The 6,000-nt window shown below is 40.3% G+C and overlaps 1 protein-coding gene across 1 annotated transcript in view; it reads right to left on the minus strand.

The window, feature by feature from the left end:
• Nucleotides 1–4,411, minus strand: part of LOC129767674 (alpha-2 adrenergic receptor-like) — a 228,326-nt gene extending 223,915 nt beyond the window's left edge. Inside the window, exon 1 of the mRNA XM_055768813.1 lies at nucleotides 3,224–4,411. The gene's annotated coding sequence lies outside the window, so the exon portion shown is untranslated. The remainder of the gene's footprint in view (nucleotides 1–3,223) is intronic.
• Between the last annotated feature and the right edge of the window lie 1,589 nt (nucleotides 4,412–6,000).

Raw genomic sequence — 6,000 nt, forward strand, 5'->3', positions numbered from 1 at the left:
TGGTGTTTTTGTGCACATTTTTTTTTATTTCGTTTGTTATCCGTGATTTTTTATTCATTTGTTATTCGCGATGAGTAATTAAATACATCGCTGGCCTAACATTTGTTAGTGTGTGTCATTCATAGCAGATAAGTACTTATGATAAAATTCGAAATTACTATTTAAAATCATAAATCATATGTGTAGTAATCATGTTGTTTTTTTTTCCTTTAGAAAATCGACCACTCGAACCAACAATAATCCAGAGAATGAATTGAGTTTGTGGCTCACGTATTAAACATGAAAAATATGCTCTCGTTCATGACTCTCATTTTACCACAACCTCCAATTACATTTTACATTTCTCTCCGTCAGTCTCTCCCGGTTTTCCTTTTTATCGTGAAAAGAAAATACAAAGATTTTCAGCAGTTGAGTCAAAACTATGTAACAGATAATCCGATTCAACGAAGCTGCAATTAATTCGAAACACTAGAATTCCCAATTTCGTTCATATTCTTCCAAAAATGTACGATTAATGCTCTCTCCCACAATATGGTTCAATTTAACGGAAGGTATTTTCTCGGTGATCTTGTCAGGTTTCCCAAAAATAACACTCCGTCGTCGCGATTGAAGTTCGATACAGAACAGGCAATAGTCACGCCTGTTCTGTATCGAACTTCAATGGAACATATTGCCGACTCGATTGGTTCTACAGGAATTCTCTCGGTTACCTACCCTCTTAGGTTCCCCACAGTTAAATCTCCGCCGGAGTGATTGAATTTCGAAAAAAAAAGTAAGTGCGATGAATACTAGAATAAAAGCCGGACCAATCTATCTGACAGGTTTTCCTTCTCAGGATACCATAATCTTTGCCGCGTATTGTAAAACATGCTGTTTTCGGATTTTTGTTTCGTCGAGTGGTCGATAGTTCGCGTTTACATAATCACATCACTTACCTCAGTGAATCCTGATTTTTACCTCTCCCCACTAACAACTATCCCTCCCATGATAAACGCTAGGGAACCACGCTATAGAGGCGACCCTTCTGGCCTTCGGGCGGCGAATATCATACTAACATTCCTTCCCTTCCCCCCGGTGACTGTAAGGACGTGGCCGGCGTCGTTATTGACCATTTAAAGCTCGAATCACCGAAAATTGCACAACGAGAATGATTTGCTAGTCCCAAGCGTCATTCTGTGTGTTCTTTGTGCAATTTGGTTGGTTCTGGTCAATCACGGAAAGCAACTACGAAGTGTACAGTCTACCCAAGCTCAAGCTCAATGGAGAGTTCTGCGATTGAACCCACGAAAGTTCGCTTACTGAGAAAATGTGAATGTTCGAAAGAATGCATATAAAAAAAGTTGATGGGTCTGGGCCTAAAGGCACGGACAGGATCTTGACATAGGACTGTGATTGTGTGTAGTTATTACATTCGAATTGAGTTTTTTCATTGTTCAAAATCTGTAATTTTTTCTCTTTTGATACATCAAATGGAAGCCCTGAGATAAAACCGTTTCCTATTTGATCTTGTACCCTTCAAACGTGTGAGATGAGATAACGTGGTAGAATCCGGAACCACATTCTGTCAAAAATGTACTTAAAAATGCCATTAAAGCCATTACTACACTTTTCTTCTGTTTATTCAATTATTCGAAAGAAGACAAAGAGTCACCATGTATCATTTTTAAACATAAGTCTAGATAATAATATAAGATAAGAGATAAGATCTACATCAATATAAGCCTAAGTCAAATAAATCTATGACTACAGAAATATATTACAGATAAAATAGCATTTTCTTCCTTCGATGCCACGTTACTTTATAGTCCGGTGATGTATATTGAGTATTCGGTATTCTATGGCCATGAGTGCTCTCTTGGGAAGTTCGTGTAGCTGCTGTAGTGTATTGATCTCATTGGGTTCTAAGTTCATCTTATGTATAGGTAAGGGGATGTGCATTCGAGGAAATGAATCGGGTTTCTTGGGAAAACATATATAGTGAGCATAATATTAAGATCGCATTATACGCATCAACCGAATTTAGGCAAAAAGATTGCTCGATGCGTCGGAGAGAAAAGCGAGTGGTTAGTGCAATCGAAAGAAAACATATCCATTGTAATCGTTATATTGTTCACTTTTCTACTATATTCACTGTTCATGTTTTAAGCAAAAAAAAAAAACTAGGATAAATTTCCTGCCTAATGGTATACAACACAACATATGTCGTAATAACGGTTTTGCGTAATATGCGTTTGAAAACTCCTAATGAATCGTTTCATTTTTCGTAGAGTGAACCCCTTTACAGAAAGCAAAGACATAGTCCTATGTCAAAATATTTTGGGCGAGACGAGGTTCGCCGGGTCAGCTAGTTAGTTGAATTAAGATATCATATAAAGGTTAGATATTTGAAAAGATTCATTTTGAAGGACATTTTTTGACAATATTAGGGCCATTCGAACGGCTTCAACCGAAGCGTTGAATGCCATTTATTTCTCTGAATGAGCCAGAGTAAGCAATTGTATGGCTCTAAAACTTATGCAGAGAGTGTTCTGGAGCTGATGACAACTACTTCGACCATTAAAACCAACAAATATAAAAATAACTTGTTTGACGGTTAATTTCCACGCTTAATTTAATGCCACCGTCAGAAGATAATGCATTGTCCGATATATGGCAAACAACAATGCATTGAAAAGAACAGCATTATCTTCTATTGCTAAGTTTAACGTTGATGTATGTTTCTTTCGCAAACGAATGAGATCAATATTTAGTTTGGTTTCCGCAAACGGTGAAGGTTTCTTTTTTTAACTTCTTAGGTTCAACAACAAATAATACTCTTTTTCTTTACTGTCGCAATGACTAAACATTCGTCACTTGCTCTTGGATTTGTTCTTATGCACCATAGGACTGTAAACCCGAGCAACAAATTTGAACCCGAATAAATTTCATTGTTCGACAGAATTCAACTGGAAACTGATGTCTATAATATTACTTCCCTTTTTTCTCAGATTGCTAGAGGGACTATTGTTCATGGAAAATGACAACCTTGGAGTGAAAACACCGCATTTATTTCAAGAAAAAAGTTGGAAACCCACAAACTGAACGCCAAGCAAGTAGCGAAACAGAAAATCTTAGTATCGCATAAAACAAATTGCTGTTGGCGAGGAAAGTGGAGCCAACACAATCAGACCAAGCGAGAAAAAAACTCAATTTATCATCTCCGTCTAGCAACTATTTCTCTTACCGTCGAATCCTGTTTCAGATTAATCCTTCTCCAGGCAGCGCTTCTCGTACGGTGTGTGTATATATCTTTTTTGTCCCCCCAGCTCTGATTCTGCACTACATTTGCCTTTTTCTACTTCCGGTGATTTTCAAAGCGCAGAGCGAATATCGGTTTCCTAGCTTCCTATTTCGTTTTCACGTTTTTTTTTTCGGGGGGAACTCTAACACCAGAAACTTCGTGATCTCTTTGCCTGGCCGACACACAAACACACACCTACCCACATACACACAATGGTAGCGCAATAAGAGGATACTGCTTTCCAGCACTTCGCCGTTTATGTACGTCTCATTTATCTTCCACTCGGATTCGGAATCACATTCGGAACTCCATTTCCCCCTTTCGGTGCTCGCGTCAAACTGTTGTTGTTTTCACTTGTTGTTTTTTTTTCCTCTACGCCAAACTCGTTTTCTCGCGGAAACCACAGCAAATCTTGCACGTCAACGTAATTCCTGTTTTTTCCCATCCACCCTCGCACCTCCCTTCACTCTTGCATGCCGGCAGAATTCGGTCCTTCTTGTACACACAAACACGACACCGAAAAAAATTGCGATTTCCTCTCAATTTAACAAACAACGGCTCACATTTCCTCCGCTTCCAAACCCGGTCGAGTCGAGATATAATACCGTCATCCGTCTGTCGGCTGCTTCTGCCTCCAAAAGCAAATTATCGTCATGATACACCAGCGGAAGCTGCCGCAACTTTTCGGAATCCTGAAGGATGCAGAAGCTCGCGCGACGATCTTCGCGCACGGGGAGCTGCTCAAACCAACCACGAAAAATATCCACTTCCAACCATCATCCTTCCACCCTTCCCAAACATATTACTTATTCACAGCACGACTGTCATCTTTGCACAACCTCTTGCAGCTCACTATCCCGCAGCTTCATCCGCTAATCGTCATCTCCCGCCCGAAGTCGCCTAATCCGTAATCGCATTTCCCACAGCCGTGTGCAGCCTTGCCACGCGGGACAGTCTCAAATAAAAACCCTATCTATGGCTGCACAATTGCCCTCTCGATTGAGCCTGCCCATTTGGGGGTTCTAAGACCTGCCAGTGTACCACACTCTGTGTCTTTGGAAAAGCTAGACAAACTGAGAAACGAGAAACCCGACTTTCCGCGTGAAGGCTTTCCTTTACTTGCCCGGGACGAGTCGAAATCCGTACTGAGGGCCCCCTTGGTTCGTCGGGCGCTCGTGGTCCGGTGTGCCGTTCCTCCTAGGTGTCTCTGGCCTGGTGGTGTTGGCGGCGCCGCCGTGCCGAACCAAAGCACTCTCACCAGACGCGCGCTCCGCTGCGAGTGAGCTTTTCCACGCGCGCTCTTTCGCTTACTCTCTCTCCCTCGCACAGGTCTGACAGAAGGAAAACGCGGAGCGGATGAACGCTGTTGACTGGTGAGAATGAGTGTCGCGTCGATGAGCAGCGTTGTTTGTATATCACTCGAGATGTAAACACGTTCGTATCGGGAGGTCAATTATGTGATGAAGTGAATGATAGAAACCGGAAGGGCGGCACCTGCTCTAGGACACGGTATTGTGTTTCTTGGAAATCAAGCTAGTTTTCTGGGAACAATTGTATCACAGAAAAGTTTCAAACGGAACAAGTCTAACAACTTTAACTGACTATTGTTTTGACAAAGTTTGGATTCGATTTATTCGGAACTTGACCTAGTTCTCTCTGTTTTCCTACGAATAACGTTACAAATACTTCGTAGATATGTTTTACATAGGGGAACTTTGGGTAAGACGCACCGGGTCGGTAAAACGCACCACCATGAAAAATCATGGAAAACGCAGTAATCGGCAGGATTTTTATGTGCTTACAACTTCCTTTTCTCATTATAAATACAATTAAATGTATTGTAGCACCAAAAACCACGTCTATCTTCATAAAATAATAATATATAAGGGCCTTAGAATGCAAGGGGTGTAAGTGACTTGATCGATTTCTCTTCATCAACTTTCAGAAGTTAATAACTCAACTGCAAAAAAAAGTCACAGGAGGGTTGTGTCCAAGACACGACCGCATAGTTGACGTAGTATTCCGTTAGGCTGATTTTGGATATGTTTGAAGAATTACATTGTTAAACACTTCGAAAATGATTTGGGTCCGTTTTGACTGGTTGTTAGGTATTGTTTGTTCACTCCACCAGTGTCCATAACCGAGTGATAATGATAGAAGAATGGTGATTAGTCATCAGATGGTGTGTATCACGTACCAAAGCCGCCCTCTGTGGTCCTGGACGAGATGGCTCTTGTGTTATGTATGGATGAAATAAAGAAAAAAGCTGATCAATGTAATATAACATAATTATCATCATCGAAAAGTGTTACTTTAGTATAGAGAAAATATATTTGAAATGGAAAACGTTATTTCATCTATAATTTTTTTATTTTCTGAGTGTTTATTCAACCCATTTCCTTTTCGCTTTAAACCCAACGGAAAACGATGCTACATACCTCAAGGTGATTGGGCTAATCGCCTTGAGGTTCAATTGGAGCTAACAGCACCCAATACGATATGTAGAGCATATTCGAAATCACTTTTTCGAATATTCCTTCATTTTTCCAATTTTGCTCGTCGTATGAACTTTTTTTGGGGGAAAAAAATCGTTTCACATTTCAAGTCATTTTAACACAATAGCTACCATATACAATTTTACGCTTACAGTTGTGCTAAAAGTTTTAGAATACATGATCGGTCATTGATATGAAACTTCACGAAGCAACCAACATAAAAGT

The sequence above is a fragment of the Toxorhynchites rutilus genome, chromosome 1, assembly GCF_029784135.1.
Source record: "Toxorhynchites rutilus septentrionalis strain SRP chromosome 1, ASM2978413v1, whole genome shotgun sequence".
In the NCBI taxonomy this organism is placed as follows: domain Eukaryota; kingdom Metazoa; phylum Arthropoda; class Insecta; order Diptera; family Culicidae; genus Toxorhynchites; species Toxorhynchites rutilus.